Source organism: Sorex araneus, chromosome 1, assembly GCF_027595985.1.
Source record: "Sorex araneus isolate mSorAra2 chromosome 1, mSorAra2.pri, whole genome shotgun sequence".
NCBI classification, from domain to species: domain Eukaryota; kingdom Metazoa; phylum Chordata; class Mammalia; order Eulipotyphla; family Soricidae; genus Sorex; species Sorex araneus.
In genome coordinates, this window is record NC_073302.1 from 332,917,414 (window position 1) to 332,936,923 (window position 19,510).

A 19,510-nucleotide genomic window follows, 5' to 3' on the forward strand; every position below is an offset into this window, starting at 1 on the left:
AATTTATAGCTCTGCAAGCATTCCTAAAGAAGGAAGAAAGGACCCACATAAATAACAAATTCATAGCCCAAGATCTTAGAAAAGGACCAACAAAAGGGGCCCAAACTGGCAGAAGAAAAGAAATAATAAAATGTAGAATAGAAACTAAAGACATGGAAACCCAAAAAATCAATCCAAAAGATCAATGAAACCAAAAACTGGTTATTTGAGAAAATAAACAAGATTGATAAACCACTAATCAAGACTCACAAAGAAAGAGAGAGAGAACCCTAATAAACTGAATCAGAAATGAAAAGGGGGACATCACAACAGAAACCAAAGAAATTCAAAAGATCATCAGAGATTACTTTGAAAGTCTGTATGCCAAAAAACAAGAGAACCTAGAAGAAAGGAATAAATTCCTGGATTCCTATAACCTTTCAAGGCTGAACCAAGCTCCTAGAAACAGTTGATTTGTATAGTAAAGTCACAGGCTATAATCAATACTCAAAAATCAGTGGCTTTCCTATTCTCTATTCTCAAACAGTAAGAGAGAAGAAAGTGATATGAAAAACAAAATCCCATTCACAATTTGGAATACCTGAATAGACCTATTACTATCAAAGAAATTGAAACTGTAATAAAAAATCTCCCCAAAAGATTTTTGGGAAACGAATTCTTCCAAACATTTAAAGAGGACCTATTGCCAGTTCTTTTTAAGCTTCACCAGGAAAATGAAAGAGAAATACTCCCAAACAGTTTCTATGTGGCAGATATCACCCTAATACCAAAAGCAAACAGAGAAACCACGAAAAAAGAAAATTACAGGGCAATATCCCTGATGAACACAGATGCAAAGATCCTAAACAAAATATTAGCAAATAGAATCCAGCAATTCATCAAAAAGATTATGCACCGTGACCAAGTGGGATTCATCCTGGCAATGCAAGGATGGTTCAACATTTGCAAATCAATTAATATAATCTATCATATCAATAAAAGAAAATATAAAAAGCACATGATCATATTGATAGACGCAGAGAAAGCATTTGACAAGATCCAGCACCTTTATGATGACAACTCTCAGCAAAATGGGATTTGAAGGAACTTTCCTCAATATAGTCAAAATCATCTACCACAAGCCTATGGAAAGCGTTATCGTCAATGGAGAAAAGCTAACAGCCTTCCCTCTAAGATCAGAGACAAGACAAGGATGTCCACTATCATTACTTCTGTTAAATATAGTACTATAAGTACTTGCCATAACAGTTAGACAAGAAAAAGGTATCAAGGGCATCCAAATAGGAAAGGAAGAAATCAAACTCTCACTATTTGCAGATGACATGACACTTTAGTGAGTCCTAAAGCCTCTACCAAGAAGCTCCTAGAAACAGTTGATTTGTATAGTAAAGTCACAGGCTATAATCAATACTCAAAAATCAGTGGCTTTCCTATTCTCTATTCTCAAACAGTAAGAGAGAAGAAAGTGATATGAAAAACAAAATCCCATTCACAATCATGACTCAGAAAATCAAGTACCTTGGAATCAACTTAATCAAGGAGATAAAGGACCTGTACAAAGAAAACTACAAAATGCTACTTTATGAAATGGAAGATAACAGGAGGAAATGGAAACACATTCCCTGCACATGGATTGGGAGAATTAACATTGTCAAAATGGCAATACTCCCCAAAGCATTATACAGATTCAATGCAATCCCTATAAGGGTATCCATGACATTCTTCAAAGAAATTGATAAAATACTCCTGAAATTCATATGGAACAACATATGTTGGGGGGGGAATGTGGGGGCATCACCTTCCCCAAATTCAAACAAGCGATAGTAATTAAAACATCATGGTATTGGAATAAAAGCAGATCCACAGACCAGTGAAATAGGGTTGAATATCCTTACACACACCCTCAAATATATGACCATCTAATCTTTGATAAGGGAGCAAGAAACGTGAAGTGGAGCAAGGAAAGCCTCTTTAACAAATGGTGCTGGCAAAACTGGACAACTACATGCAAAAAAAAAAAAGGGCTCAGACCTCTACCTAACACCATGCACAAAAGTCAGATCAAAGTGGATTACAGACCTCAACATCAAACCAAAATCCACAAGGTACATTGAAGAAAAGTCTGGCAAAATCCTCTATGACATTGAAGCTAAAAGTATCTTCAAGGATAAAACGCCATTGACCAAGCAAGTGGAAAGAGAGATAAACAAATGGGACTATCTTAAACTAAGAAGCTTTTGCATTTCAAGATAAACAGTGACCAAAATACAAAGACAGTCTATAGAATGGGAAAGGATACTCACCCAATACCCATCTAATAAGGGTTAATATCAAGGGTATACAAGTCACTGGTTGAACTTTACAAGAAAATATCCAACCCCATCAGAAAATGGGGTGATGAAATGAATAGAAACTTTCTCAAAGAAGAAACCCAAATGGCCAAAAGGCACATGAAAAAATGCTCTTCATCACTAATCATCAGAGAGATGCAGATCAAAACAACAATGAGATATCATCTCACATCACAAAGATTGGCACACATCCAAGAAAACAAAAGCAACCAGTGTTGGCATGGATGTGGGGAGAAAGGGACTCTTCTTTACTGTTGGTGATAATGCCGACTGGTTCAGCCTTTTTGGAAAACAATATGGACGTTTCTCAAAAAACTAGAAATTGAGCTTCCATTTGACCTAGCAATACCACTTCTGGGAATATATCCCGGAGATACAAAAAAGCACAGTAGAAATGACATCTGCACTTGTATGTCTATTGCAGCACTATTTACAGTAGCCAGAAACTAGAAAAAACCTGAGTCTGAGTACCTGAGAAGAGATGACTGGTTAAAGAAACTTTTTGGTATATCTGCACAATGGAATACTACACAGCTGTTATAAGAGATGAAACATGAAATTTGCATATAAGTGGATCAACGGGAATGGAGGCAAGATGGCGCCAACGCCACCCGAACCACTTGCACTCTCCCGAATCTGACTCACCATATTCCCTTAGATGATGCATGGCTCAGCACGCCAAGCATGGAACTCTACATGATTCTTGCTAGAACTCTATGCGTGATTCCCACTGGACATCGCTGCCTGTTTTGCAAGATTCAGACAAAATGGTGTCAGCGGGCATGTAGAAACCGTGGTGGTGGCCACAACATTGCTGCCAACCCTGGCCAGGCAGAGTTGCAGCACCTTGGGACATAGAGCTGTAGTGGCAGTGTGCACTGTGGCTCATCCACTGTGGGGTGCTGTCAGCCAACCACCAGGTGACCTGGAACTCAGTGCAGGTGTTCGACCTGGCACAGACCCTCCGCGATAGGGTCCTGTTCTGCCAGCTGCTCAACAACCTCCAAGCACACTCCATCAATCTCAAGGAGATCAACCTGCAGCCACAGATGTCCCAGAGACGCAGGCAGGTGTGTGTTTGTCAGTGTGCAGATCATTACAACATGCCAGTCAACCAAAAGCTTACATTTGGTAGACCAGGAACACCTGTAAAGGCGATTAGAGGCTGCTCCAAAAGCCTCCGTCCCTCTCGGAGATCCCGGCAAGCTATGGAGAGTATCTCGCCCGCACCGCAGAGCCCAGCAAGCTACCCGTGGCATACTCGATATGCCAAAAACAGTAACAATGATAGTCCTCATTCCCCTGACTCTGAAAGAGCCCCCAATGCACCATCGGGCTACACAGCATACAAGAGAGATGAATGGAGATGTTACTGGTGCCTGCTCGAGAAAATCAATGAACAGGATGACAGTGATACAGTGTGATACAGTGAAAGGGTCAACATGGAGCATATAATGCTAAGTGAAATGAGTCAGAAAGAGCAGGACAGACACAGAATGACTTCGCCCACTTGTGGAATATAAAGTAACATAATAGGAGACTAACACCTAAGGATAGTAGAGATAAAGGCTAGGAGGGTGGCCTCACAGATTGAAAGCTGATCTCATGTGTTGGGGGAAAAGGCAGTTGGGATGAAGAAGAGACCACTAAGTAAATCATGGTTGTAGAGATCGCTTGGGATGATAGATGCATGCTAAAAGTAGGCTATGAACCAAACATGATGGCTATTTAGTGCCTATGTTGCAAAATGTAACACCCAAAAGCAGAGAGAATAAGAGGGAAATGTATCTGCCACAGAGGCATGGGGTGGAAAGTTGTGGGGCTGGCAGTAGGAATTAGTAGGAATTCTGGAAACATTGGTGGTGGAGAGTGGGCACTGGTGGAGGGGTGGGTACCCAAATATTGTTTGCTTGAAACCTAATCACAAAAACTTGTAAGTCTGTAACTGATTCATTAAAATAAAAACTAAAAAAATAGAATAATAATGGCTTTACTAAAGGTGTTTGGAGTGTTCCCCTATCTGAATTTTGAGAGGGGCTTTAATATAATAATTATATATTATTCTTTAAAAGTTTTATGGAGATGTTATTGGTGCCCGCTTGAGCAAACACAACAGGACAATGGGACGACAGTGCTACAGTGCTTTAAAAGTTTTATAGAATTCACTGGTGAAGCTATCTGCTCCTCTGTTTTTATTCTTAGAGTGACTTTTGATTTGTTTTTATTTTTGTATGTGTGATGTATTTAAACTATTTTTCCTGTTCTGTCTCAGACAGTTGTATGACTCAAATGGTTTGTCCATTCGTTTTCAATTGTCCACTATTTTTGCTTACACATATTCACATAGTATTTTATTATCATCTGATTTTTGCACTATCAATAAAAATCTGCCTCTTTTATTTATTATACATTTTGTCCAGTGAATTTTTGAGGTGTCATGATTTATAATACTGTTAATAGTAGTTTCATACATACATATTCCCAAACACCACCTCTACTACCAAAATGCATACTTTCCTCCTCCAGTGTTCCAAATGCCCACGAGCCCCTTACCCAGGAAAGCTCAATTCTTTTTTTGGGGGGGGGTTCACACCCGGCGATGCAAAGGGATTACTCCTGGCTCATGCACTCAGGAATTACTCCTGGCAGTGCTCAGGGGACCATATGGGATGCTGGGAATCAAACCCAGGTGAGCTGCATGCAAGGCAAACGCCCTACGCCCTGTACTATCATTTCAGCCCCTGGAAAGCTCATTTTTAAAGACCAACTCTCAGTTCTCTTGCCTTTGCCAATTGTTTCCGCCTTTACTATGTATCTTTATTTTAATTTATTTTGGGTCACACCCAGTGATGCACAGGTGCTACTCCTGGTTCTGCACTCAGGAGTTACTCCTGGCAGTGCTCAAGGGACCATCTGTGATGCTGGGAATCGAACCCGGGTCAGTTGCATGCAAGGCAAATGCCCTACCTGCAGTGCTGTATCTCCAGCCCCTGCATCTTAATTTTTTAAAATTTTATTTTTCATACTGTTAATAGTATTTTTATTCATAAAATCCTTATTTATTTATATTTCTGAGTATACACATTTTCCCTGTTTCTATTCATGATTAATTTTCATTTCAAAACATCATGGTCTGAATTGTCTGAGAGAATATTTGATATGATTTATATCTTCTTGATTTTATGGAGATATGTTTTATAAGTAGAAATATATAGTGTCCTTAATCCCCAAAAGCTAAGTACACATTCCACATTCTTCTCCTTTTATATGTGACATTCTCCAAGATAGACCACATGATAGGCTGTAAAATGAAATAAAACAAAACATTCTCCCCACCTGCTTTATGAAAGTTGTAAGAACCATACCTGGAAGTGTTATTGGAAAACGGGAGATATGCAAAGTATCATTCCAGTGCTCTGGAAACTATACAGTACAGGGAATTAAACCTGTGTTTTCTTTTTTCTTTTTTTTTGTTACAATAATGAGGGGGTGATTCATTTTACTGATCCTTTCAAAGAATTTATTCTTTATTTCATTGATCTTTTTGATCATTATTTATTCATATATCTTTTTGGTTATATTTCATTTTTGTATGCTCACATTATTTTCTTCCTTCTGCTTGTTCTTAGGTTCTTTTGTTCATTTTTGCCTAGTTTATTTTGGTGTAAAGTTCTTTATTAGAGATTTTGCATTTTTATTGATGCTAGTTTGTTTTTTGTTGCCGTATATCAGCTTGTCTCTTTGGTTTTAATTATTCCCCAGTTGAATTTTCACATGTTGTCTACCATCAACACTTTTGAGGTTTTCCCCATTTTGTTTTGTTGCTAATTCCTAGTTTCATATCTTTTTGATAAAAAGGACACTTGATATGGTTTTAATCTTTATATAATTACTTCTTTTATATCCCAACATGTGGTTTATCTTGAAGAATGTTCAATGTGTTCTTCAGAAGACTGCATATTCATTTGTTTTGGGATGTAAGTTTCTGAATATGTCTTGTAAGTCCATATCTTTGTTTATTTCATTTAATATGGTTATTGTCTTGATCCATTCATTGATATAAATGGTGTGTTGATATCCCCTACAATCATAATATATGTTTACATGGACCATAAGAATACTCAATAATATGAGATTTTAACACTGTCACTGCTGGGTAGATCAAAAACTCAACAAGGTAACACTGGCCTTAAAGAAAGAGATGGAAAATAGGGACTTAGAATACAAATATGATTTACTTTTTGTCCCTAAAATCTGAGTACACATTCTTCTCTAGTACATGTGCAATATTCTCCAGGATGGATCACATCCTGTGTCACAAAGCATAAAATCAAGAAGATAGAAATTGAATTAGTCACCAAATTTTGAAAGTAGAAATGAATCATAAATAGAAATTGGGGGAAAAAATCCTTAAAAACTTGTAAATTAGACAACTTACAACTGAATAACCAGTCGGTCAAATAGAAGGCTAAAAAAAAAAAGAAATCAAAAGATTCTTAAAAACAAAGGAGAATGAAGACACGATTTACCAGAATGTTTGGGACACTGTAAAAGTCATCCTTAGAGGACAGTTCATCAGAAAACAAGAGAGTTCAAATAAATAAGCTAACCGCAAGCTATTGGAAAAAGGCCAATGATGGGAACCTAAAGTAAAGAAAAGCAAAAAATAAAACTTAGAGCAGAACTCAATAAAATGGAAACTAAGATAACGAGTGATTACTGTTTCAGTTGGTCTGTTTAGATTTTCTGCTTCCCCCCTCAGTTTATGGAAGGGTGTATAAATTTAAAAACTTGTCTGTTTCTTCTAGGTTATCTAATTTCATGACATTAGATGGTCAATCTCTTGTTATTCTTTATGATTTTGTATTTTTCACATTCCTTGTAATTTCTTCTCTATATTCTCACATTTATAAATATTTGTCTATTTTCTCCTTTATGAATTTTAATGTCTAGCTGTCATTTCATTGATCTTATTTCTTTAAGGTCTTTATTTCCTTTGTCTTCACCTAAATTTTTATTAATTAATTCTTTATACTGACTTGAGCTTTGTTTTGTCTTTGTCTAGTTCCCCTAGGTCTAATGAAGGAGACCTATTGGGTCTTTTGTAAAAAAAAAAAAAAAACTCTCCAGTCCCTCTGTGGCTTTTGACTGATGAATTTATAGTCTCTCTTTGTGGTGACTATTCACCTTACTACTGCCAATTTACCTTTTTGTTTTCAGTTGCTCAATTTGTCCATTGTTTCTTTATATTTGTGTTCCCTACTTGCATGGCCAAATAATTAAGGAGCTAACTTAGATGATAATAACAATTTTTGAGCCCAGAATCTGCCAGTAGGTCAGCAGGCATTGGAAAAAGAAAATAAAAAGCAGTTCAGTTGTGAAAGCCATCTGCCAATGCAATTATTTCTTGCTCAGGGAAGGTTATTTTTGTTCTAATAAGGCCTTCCACTTATTGGATGAGACACATCAACATTATTGAAAAGTGTTTCTCCTAATTTTTCATTTGAAAACTTTTCTGGTCATATTTTTAACAAAAGCAAATAGGTAATAGAGCTAAAATGAATAATGTACCAATGTGATAGCAACATCTGACATTAAAAGCCATATTGACTTCATATTAATGTTTCTTAAGAAATGAAACAACAGAAAAATTTTAATTTTCTTTTATTGGGGGTAGGGGAGGTACACCTGGTGGTGCTCAGGGCTTACTTCTGGCTTTGTACTCAGGATTCACTCCTGATGGGCTCAGGGGAACCATAGGAGGTGCCAGGAATTGAACCCAGGTCAGCTACATATAAAGCAAGGTACCTACCCTCTGTACCCTTGCTCTGGCCCTTAATTTTCTTTTGGACTTAATTTCGTCTCCCTTTTCCTTGGGGTTAATGCCACTTCTCTAAAGATTTTTTCCCCATATTTTTACTCTTTTTGTGTGTATGTAGTTTCATTAAAACGTAAAATATTGTGTTAAACATTTACATGGCATTGTTGCTTATATTCATTTTTGTGAAGCTTGTATTTTGTCTCCTTTTATTCTGTTTTTGGGCTACACCTGGCTCTGCTCGGGGGTTGCTCTTGACTCTGTGCTCAGAGATCATTATGGCAGGTTCAAGTGGTTCCAGAAACCAAGCGTGGTCAGCCATAGACAAGGCAAGAGCCATACCACTGTACAGTTACTCCATCCCTGAAACTTGTGTTTTCTCTCAACATTGTTACAGGTATTTTTTATTGCTTACAGCATTCCACCATTCTGCAATGTTTCACAGCATACATTTATGTTATATTTATAATATCAACTATAAAACATTTACTTTTACATAATTATACTTCTTGTATCACTTGTCTACCCGTTGATCTTCGATTTGCTCGAGCAGATGCCAGTAACATCTCCATTTGTCCCTGTCGTGTGCTAGTGTAGCCCAATGATATCTCCTCGCTCCAGGAACAGGAGGTGCCTCAAATCATTCATTCAGGGTTTTGATAAGGAAGTCTGGCCATCTTGTTGGTAGGCGGCCACTCGGTCTTCTGACGTCCCGTGGAATCCAGTTGGTAACAGCTCTAGCTCAGCGGTTATCTTTGAATCGCATTACATGTCCGGCCCATCTGATTTTTGATGTCTTGGCAATCGAGACAGCATCCCTAATTCTTGACCTGTCAACGGAGGTTAGAACTCCGGATTCCTTCTCTCACTTGAGTGAGACATGATATTCCTACCGTAGCTCTTTTGATTCCTCTTTGGGATACCCAAATAGCGTTCTCATCCTGTTTGCATAGGGCCCAGGTCTCTGAGGTGTACAGTAGTGCAGGAAGAACAGTGGAATAAAAAAGATGTGCCCAGAGTCGGAGGTCCTTCATCCTCTTAACCACTTCTTTGACACTCTTTTAGGTGTCCCATGCTGCTCTCTTTCTCCTGCGCAGTTCTGGCGCCAAGTATTCTTCATGTTGAGTTCTCCACCCAGGAACATATAGCTGCTGCATTCGGAGATGAGAGAAAGTTTCATTCCAACTCTCATTCCATTGAAAGCAAATGGAATGTCAGGGACTAGTTTGTTTTTCATGAGCATTGTCTTCTTGAGGTTCACCTGCAGTTCTACCTTTCCACACTCAAGGTCAAAGTCGACCAGCATTTATGCCGCTTGGCCAATGTTTGGTGTTATGAGAACAATGTCATCAGCGAAGCAGAGGTAGTATAGTTGCTGACCATCTATCTTTACTTCCATTTCTTCCCATTCCAGTCATCGCATGATGTTCTTGAGGGTGGCACTGAAGAGTTTAGTGAAATGGTATTGCCCTGCCGAACCCCTCTCTTTACATCAATGATCACTTCCTTGTAGAATGGTGAGATCCTGGTGGTGAATCCATAATACAGCTTGTGGAGGATCTTGATGTACTGAGTTTGAATGCCTGTCTGGCTAGGACTTCGATGACTACTTCAGTCTCAACAGAATCAAAGGCCTTCTTTAAATCGATCAACGTTAGACAGAGCAGCATCTTGAATTCTCGTGAAACTTCAGTGAGTTTGGTCACTGTGTGGATGTGGTCAATCATGCTGAATCCTTTTTGGAACCCGGCTTGCTCGCATGGTTGTCCTTCATTTAGTGTTCTGTAGACAACAGACAGCAGGCAGATTGGGCAATAGTTGCTGATGTTATGGATGTCTACCTTCTTGTACAACTGAACAGTCCTGCTGGTTTTCCATTGGGACAGAACTTTGCATTCAGATAGGTAGCGTGTGAAGAGCTGAGCCAGTGTATTGATGAGTACTGGTGGCAGATTCTTCAGGTGTTCGCGTCTGACCTTGTCTGAACCAGGTGCTGTACTCATCTTTATGGATTTTGGAAGGGAGGACATTGGGAATGACATATCCATCCTGCAGAATTTTGTATGTGGGCAGGTGGACATGGCTGTCAAAGAGATCTGAGTATAAGTCATGAATAATCCTCTCCATTGCCCTTCTGGAAGATGTGATAGATCCATCAGGATGTTGGAGGGCAGTCATCTTGGTCTTGTAGTTGGTGAAGGACAGGCAAGCATTGCAAATACTTTTCTCGGCTTCTGCCACATCGGCCAATGCTGCTGCTCTTCTCTCTTTGAGGTCTTCCTTTATCGCTTCTCTACACAGCTTTGCGAGCTCAGACATTAGCTTGTGGTTGCCTGAGGCTCACGCCAAACCACGTTGATGAATGAGCTTGAGAGTTTCCAAAGACAGGCATCTGTTTATGGCTTTCTCACTCTCAGCATTCTTCGAGCAGTCATGGAGGTGCTGAATCAGTCGATTGTATTCCTTGTCGATGTTGTCAAGGACAGCATCTTCCCATGTTGCTGCAATAGTGCCAAAGAGCTCCCAGTTGGTGGTCATTCTGGGAGTTCCCTTCTTAAACTTAAACTTTGTAGACCTTTCTTCCCGCTCTGTGAAGTAGAATTTTGCATGAAGGATATGGTGGCCCGATCCCTTTTGGAATTTTGGGACAACAGTGACATCTTTCAGGCAAAATATGATGTGGTCAATTTCATTGTAGAATTGTCCACTGGGAGACTCCCATAGAATTTTTCCATTCTAGGCCATGGGTCCCAATGTGGAGTTCTTCAGGCGACTTTCTCAGTCCTATCTTGGCATTAAAATCACCAACAATGATCTTATAGAAGGTGTGGTATTCTTTATAGAACCTCTCCAGTTCCATGTAGAACTTCTCAATATCTTCTTCATTGTAGTTGGATGTTGGTGGGTAGACGATGAAGACAGAAACTGTTGGCAGTGAGGCACATCTATTCAAGTGTAATTGTCTGATTTGGGTTGTTAGGTTTTCGAATGAATCAATGCTCATGGCCAAGTTCGTGTTTACAAGGACACCAAGGCCACCGATGCCTCTGTTGTCACATGTTCCGAGGAACAATTCTTCTCCAGTGTCGAAAATGGCGTGAAGTGATCAATGTCTTTTCATTTTGGTCAGACCAATGATGTCATACTTGATCTTCTGCACTTGCACCATCAGGTCCTCAATGGATGTTTCCTATGCTAGCATACATGCGTTGAAAGTACAGACAGTCATTTTAGTCTTTCTTTGTTTTAACAGTCTAGTTCGTCCCTGAGATTATTTCAGCATCTCTTTGCTCATCTTTCTTAATGCTGCGATATTGGGGGCTCTTTTGGTGTCAGGTGAATGAGGCCCATTGTTGTTACTGTTTTTGGCATATAGAATACTCCCTGAGTATTTTGCCAGGCTCTGCCTTGCAGACAGGGTACTCTCGGTACCTTGCCGGGCTCTCTGAGAAGGATGGAGGCTTTTAGGGTGGCCTCCAATCTCCCTTAGAGGTGTTTCCATGGTTCACATCATATTTGAACCCTATCAAATATGGTACAGGAATTATGGAAAATTGATATTAACTGTCTTATGGTTTGTTGTGCGGCTGCAAAAGTGGCCTTGAGGTCTGGAGAGTGGCCTGGAGCACGGCGGTGGCTGGGTAGTGGAGGTAGTGGGGGTCAGCTGGTGAGGTATTTATCTGGCTTGGGTAGGATAGGGCGTCTGGGTTTGACCCCTTCCCTAAGGTGTCGGAGTTTGGAGGAGGCAGACAAAGGATCATGTTTCCAGGTCTCGTTGAGCCTAGAGTCCAAGATCGCAAAGTTCTGCTTACCTGGCTTTGTGGGACTTCACTCGTGCATGAGGTTCGGCCCAAGTGTCTGGAGAGTGGCCTGGAGCGTGGCAGTGGCTGGGTAGTGGAGGTCTTAATAATACATCTTATTATATAAGCATATATTCCCTTATGTTTGGATAATTTTTTGCTACTATAGAAAATGATGCCAAATACCATTGAATGTTTTTCATTGTATATGTACATAATAATTTCTTCATGAATGGGAGGACTAGGAGTGGAATATCTGGGAGGTAAGTGTTTGTATAAACACCGTCTTTACTTAATGTTATATGCCAGCTTCTCTTCAGATCACATAAATCTTTCATCTTTTAAATGTTACCAGGTGTCCTCCAGTGTGAAAAAAAAACCAAATTCATTTTCTATGACATACTTTCCATGGTTTGTATTGCCCAAATTTTATTTTTCATTAATCTTATCAGTTCACAGTGGATTAGCCTTATGTTAAAGTATACTGATTTGAAGTTGAGTGAAGTTGAGGTCTGCATGTTTCCTCACTAGAAAGTTGTCTTCTATTAACACTGCACACATTCAACTGTTCTTCCAGTGTCCTGAGGGTTTTTTGTTTTGATTTTTAAGATTTTATGTATTTTGGATGTTGATCTTTTGCATGGCTTGAGTGATACCTTTCACTAATATGTCATTTGTCTTTCAACTCTGGAGCACATATGAAGTATATAAGTTATTCACTTCAGTTTACCTATTTTTTTCTTAATGGCTTCTGTTTTTTAGTAATACACAATCTACCTGTGTTACATTTTGTATATGACAGGAGGTAAAGACACGTAACATATTCTTCTATCATAAGAATAATCAGTTGTCCCACCATCAATGATTTAATTGAATCGCCCTTCTCTTCCACATTCATTTTTGTATAAAGTTGGTTACGAGTGTCAGAAAATTATTTTAGTTAAGTTTAGTGTCTTTCTGCCTAAAGACAGATGTTAGGAATCTCAAAATATGTACACACATTATTCATTAACATGCTTTTATTCTATATGGAGAAAAGTCAAGTGAATAAAGTTTGAAGATATGCCTAGCATATATTCAAAACATCTTTTCACTGGGGCCAGAAAGATAGTACAATGGGTAGAGTGCTTGTCTTGCACAAGGCAGATCCAGATTCAATCTCTGACTCTGTGTGTGGTCCCCAAAGCCCACCAGGAGTGAACCCTGAGCTCAGAACCAGGAGTAACCCTGATCATCATTAGGTATGGCCCCCAAACTAAAACAAGTAAAGGTCTATCCATTAAGATTTCTTACTTCTGTTAAATATAAGGTAATGTGTAGGAGCTTAGAAATTGGCAAGGACTAGGAGTTTGGAGGTAGGAAAAAGAAATATAAATATAAATAAACTTATTATTTATAAATTTCTAATTGTTTTTGTTGGAGAATTAATATATTTCCTTTATTACATCAGTAATTATTAATTGATTAATGTTCCCTTACTCAAATCTGAATATAAAGTGCTGACAAAATATTTTAATCCTGATTCGTTTCTTGATGGTGTCTTGCTGTCATAGCATATAATTTAACCTTCCTCCCAGAGGCTCTTGTTTCCATACCATGTAATTTAAACTACCTTATCAACAAATCCCTTTAACATCTGTGAGATTCTAATGTAGTTCATAGTTCAACTTTTTTTATTGTTTTACTTTTTAACATATTTCTTTCATTTTTAATTTTCTATGAGGGAGTAAAGCCTATCCATTTTGTGGAAACAGTTAGCCTAGGAAGAGTAGCTCCTCAGAGACAACTAATTGCCCAGATGGAGTCCTGTGTCTCTCTCCTCCCTCCTTCCGCTCATCCAGGACTGTGGTGTGTGACTTGACAGACTCTTCCTATGTTTCTCTGAGGCGGAAATCTTAAAGATTCTTGGAATCTGGCCCTTAAGAGATCATCTGTTCTTCACTGATTTTACTGCAGGGTAGATATTTCTTAATCATGGAGCTATCAAAATTGTGCCTACCAGTCACAATAAGATGTCCCATTTCTATTTTCACTAAGTACAAATTTCTTATTTGTGTGTCTGGAAGTCTGTTACTCAATGATAGCTGCCTTCTCTTTGATAGGGACCAGTATGAGGGTTTTAATAAAAAGGAAGATCCCCCACCACATATTTTAATGTGAAGGCTTCCATGCCACAATCACACTAAGGCACTTCATCTGATTAGTCTATACTTTTCCTATTTGACTGTCTAGAATAAATTCAGATTTCTAAAGTAACTGAAGAAGAAATATAAGTGAGGTTAAAGCTACGCACACTTATACTAGAGATGAGCTAGCTTTTCTGCAGAAAATGCTCTGCTGTTTTCTGAAAACCCTGACTTTTCTCATAAATTATTCAATGCATTCAATTTACTGCAAAATGTTAGTTTGATTTTCCATTAATTTTAAGGACAATCCATTAACTCAATAGACCTTTCTTGAGTTTTTGCCACTGATGTGCTCAAGTACTCATTCTCATACCAACCATGGGGCAGCATGGTCTTGCACCTGGGACCATCCTTCCTGCTACAGAGTCCCAGGGCTCTCGTCTTATAATTTCTCATTATTTTATTGCTGGGTCCTAGAGGGGTCTCCAAGAGCAGGGGACAAAAGAAAGTGACTCTACTTTGGGAGCCTACTTTGTATTTTTTTTATAATAGAAAAGTGGGATCCTGCTATTTAGAGAAGTTTTTAAAATTCAGCAAATTTCCTCTCCGATTTTTGTTGTTGTTGTTGACCACACCCAGCATTTTTCAGGAACTACTTCTGATGCAGTATTTGGGGGTCACTCCCAGTGGTGCCCAAGGGACTATGCGATGTTAGGGATTAAACCCAGAACCCCCACATGCAAAATATGTGCTATAGCTCTTTGCACCACCTGCTAAATTCCAGACTTTCTTATGTTTTGTTTTCTGCTTTATTTGGGGTCCTCAGAATCAGTGATCAGGAGTCCTTGGAGCTACTCCTGGCCATACGGCAATGAGACCAGGTGGTTCCACGCGAGGGCCTGAGGATGCAGAGCTTCACAGGTTCTGAAGTTCTGGAAACCACCAGATTCACCCTGGCCGTGTTCAAGTCTTAGAACTTTCTTTTTCACCATCACTTGCTATCTTTACTAAATTTATACTGCCAAATTGGAAAACAATTTGGACTTTGGAAACAATTTTCCTATGACAGGATATGCTGGTCTTGTAGGACAGAGATTGGGCTCTCGAGGCTCAATCTCTCAGTTTCTTAGGTACCAGCTATGTGACTTTAGATTTATTTATATTTATGTCTCTCATCTATCTGTATGATACAGATAATGGGCATTTTCCAAGGCAATTTGAAAAGTTTAATGAGTAAAGTATTAGAAATATATGTAACACCTCATAAGCCCTAGCTAATATGTGTTAGTCGTTAAGGTAATTAAATGAGATTACGAAAGGTTATCATGTATATTCCTTTACCTATTTTCAAAACACTCAGTTCTTGTCCAAAGTTATCATTGTCATACCGGTCCCTTTTCTATTAAACTGCCCTTTGTCAATCCATACACCTGTCACAAATCACAAATCAACTCGACCAGTCCTCCTGGACCCTGTTTTTTTTAAAAAATTTTTTATTAGAGAATCACTGTGATGTAGAGGTACAAACTTATGAACTTTTGTGTTTGCATTTCACTCTTACAGTGATCGTTTACCCATCCCTCCACCAGTGCCCATTCACCTCCACCAGTGATCCCAGTATCCCAGCATCACCCCCATCGCATCCCCCACCATGGATCCTGTTTTTCCTAGCCTTGGATACTAGTCTCATACTATTATTTTTTATATCCATAAATGAATGCAGTCATTCTTTATCTGTTCCTCTCTTTCTGACTCATTTCACTCAGCATGATACTCTCCATGTACATCCATTTATAAGCACATTTCACTTTTTCCTAACAGCTGCATAGTATTCCATTCCTTAGATGTACCCTAGTTTCTTAACCAGTTTTCAGTTCTTGGCCATTTGGGTTGAGTCTGGCTGTCTTGAATTTCAACTTGTATTTCTAATCAGGGGCCTGAGTGGGTTTCTTAGTTATCTAAGGTCTTTTGGAATTTGTTTACCGTTTATGTAACATACACACAATTTCTCCTGGCATACTAAGGAACACTAAATCTTCACTACAGAGAGGTTTCGAGTTGTGCTGTTCACAGTGGAAACCTCTAGCCATATGTGAGTCTTCATATCAAAACTTATTTGAATGAAATACTATTAAAAATTAAATCACACTAGCCACATTTCAGATACTTAATAGCCACATTTAGCTAATGGACATTTATTATTTCCATCCACCCATTCATCCAGCCATCTGAACAGATGGCCAGCCATAATCATAGAAAATTGCTCAAACAGCACTTCTCTAGAGGTGGTTATTTATTTCAAAAATTAGTGACATAAAAATAAGTTTTATATTGCGTCTCCCCCCTTTTATATAAGCATAGAGATCCTTGTGACTTCAGATATTAGTGTTTGTACATGGAGGAAGAGAGATATTCAGAAGGAGGTGTCCTGGTCCTTTAAGAGACTGGAAAGATCTTAATTTTCAGTCATAAATTTTCAGTCATGAATGGGGCAAATCAGGCATCTTAAGTTCTATAAGTAGTAGTAAGCACGGGCCCATAGTCATTAATATCTGACTGTGGATTTTGGTTTTACATTCAAAAACAGTGATTGCAGCCAGGCCTACAAGAACATACCACTGCTCTTGGTATAATCAAGATACATTGTTCATGAGCTGCATTGCCAGAGGCACCCAGAGAGGATGTCACTGTCACTGTCACTGTCATCTCGTTGCTCATCGATTTGTTTGAGCGGGCACCAGTAATGTCTCTCATCGTGAGACTTATTGTTACTGTTTTGGGCATATACAATACGCCACGGGTAGCTTGCCAGGTTCTGCCGTGTAGGCTCGATACTCTCTGTAGCTTGCTGGGCTCTCCGAGAGGGACGGAGGAATCGAACACGGGTCGGCCGCGTGAAAGGCAAACGCCCTACCTCTGTGCTATCACTCCAGCCCCAGAGAGGATGTACTCCAGGAAAAATAATTCTGTTGTAAAGCAACATGAACTAAGCCTAGTCTCTCATAGCATAAGTCTCTGTCAGTGCTATGTTGTTAAGGAGCCTCTTTCATTGTGCCCTGGTGTCCTGGAGATAGAAAGAGCCCTGGGCTGTGAGAGGCTCTCGTGTAGTTTCATGTACAGATACGAAATGAGCTGATATTAATTTTAGGAAGAATTTGACCTTAATACTGATTTGGTATTCCTTTCAAAAATAACATTCATTTTAGGACTTTAAATCCACTAGGTAACATTCAGATGTTATAAATTATAGCATCTGCCCCATCTGTTGGTGAATCTGGAATTCTTGAGTTAGCTTCTCAGTAAGTGAAAAGAAAATTTTTCCAGGATGTTGTTCTCCTTCACTACTGGTTTAACACACCTTCAATTTTGAAGGGGAATTTTCAATGTCAGTGGTAAATAGATCCCAAATTTCATCATCAAATTCATTTTTAACTTTGCTCACATGCAGCTCTGTGTAGGTGCTCACTTGTTGCCTTGTTTCAGACACAGTTCTTGCCTGTAATTCACCAGTGAGGCTGAGAGGAAAGGCAAAAGATGCATTAAGTAGCATTTTGTCCTGTTAGATGAAGCTGTTTGAGTCTCTAAAGTGGACAGCGCAGCAGCACCAGGGATCCACAAGCGCTCTCTACCAAGTTTCTAGGACAGACTCACTTGGGAAAGACAGGAAAGTAACTGTCAGGCGTGGGTGGAAGCACCAGCATCAATGACTCTAGAGAAGAGGCCCCAACCTTTGTTTCAGAAGCACTTCCTGTGTGTGAGTGGGGCGCTCCAGACTTTGTCTGCATCCCCAGCTCTAAAACCATATCTCACTTGGTTAATCCCAAATGGAACTTTGAGTTTCAAAGGCACCTCTGGAATGGGCATATGGGCCAAAACGGCAGAACAAGTGTTGGCTGTGTGATTTTGTCTGGGAGAGAGCTGGTGATCTTTTCAATCTCCCCTTTATTAATGGTTTATGTAGAAAATGGGGGAATTAAAATGGTTTTACTTTATTTTTAGCGATGTGCATAGCACAGCTGATGTTGTTTAGGACCTACTCCTGTCCCTGTACTCAGGGATCAACCCTGGTGGGGCTTGGTGGGACTACATGGGTGCCAAGGGTTGAACCCAGGCCCAGCAGCATGCACGGCAAGGACCCTACCCATAATACTACCTCTCCAGCCCTTTGTTTAAGTAAATGCTTTACTTTATGTTTTATTATTAAGGTTAAATAACTTTTCTATCAAAGAGGTAGGGTTATGGGTCTAGGAGATTGTATGAGGTTAGTGTGTGCTGAACCCAGTTCAATTCCTGACACCACCTTGCTCCTAAGTAGTACCAGGAGTGGCCCCGTGGGCTATAAACTGTCAGGGTGGCCCAGAAGGCCCCCAGCACCACAAGGCCCAGAGAGTACTGCTGCCCAGAGGTCAGAACCTAGCACTGAAATTCCAACCCAACTGGCTAAAGCTATCCTGTAAACAATCTCAGACTAAAGGACTGCACTGTCTCATTTCTTTTTCACCATGAGGCTTCCTTGATTTTTCTTTTTCTTAAAAAGATGATGAGTATCAATAGGGAACTAATTTTGGGACAGGAGAAGTCAAAAGTTTCTCTTCGCTAAAATTAAAACACTCTAGGAGAATGCTGTCTTTACAGGGCTCAATGACTTTCCCGTATTTCCAAGATGTGTTTGTACATTTTCTGCAGTTTTTATAACATTATCAGTTTGTCTGAACTACAATAGGTATGTGAAGAGGATATTAGAACATGAGTTAAACCTCATGAGTTCAGACTAATGGGTGAATTCATGAGTGTTCTCTCTCTCTCTCTCTCTCTCTCACATACACACACACACACACACACTCTCTCACACACACTCTCTCTCACACACACATACATACACTCTCACACACATACTCTCACCTTCATTTCCTGTATCTCTCTTCTTCTGTAAAGTCTATAAGTCTGTATTATAAATAGACATGTTCAGATACATGAAGTTTTACTTTTGAATACATATGAAGACATAAACAATGCATTTATATGTACAAGATGTTTGTTCACATTTATATCTTTTTATTCATTTAAATATACATGAATATTTGTGGATATCATTAAATATAAATGAATAAAAGTAATAAAATAAATCCCAAACTTTTAAGCAAATAAAAAGTGCCCACTCAAGTTGTACTGGAGGCTACTCCTGTCACATTGGATTATTTCAGCACCGCCCCAGGGTATTACCTGCTTTGGGAAACATTTATTTCAATGTGAGTGAAGCAGCAGGGAGAGATAATATTGATTTTATGGTACATGCCTTGTATGGCACTGACCCCACTTTGATCCCTGGCCACTAATTGGACCTCCAACTGCTGCCAGGGCTTACTCCTAAATACAGAAGGAATAGCCCTTAAGCTAATTCTTAACTTAAGGACT

The 19,510-nt window shown here is 39.2% G+C and overlaps 1 protein-coding gene across 1 annotated transcript in view; it reads left to right on the forward strand.

Annotated features, from left to right (window-relative positions):
- Window positions 1-19,510, forward strand: part of SH2D4A (SH2 domain containing 4A) — an 89,734-nt gene that overhangs the window by 67,091 nt on the left and 3,133 nt on the right. The window lies entirely within an intron of this gene.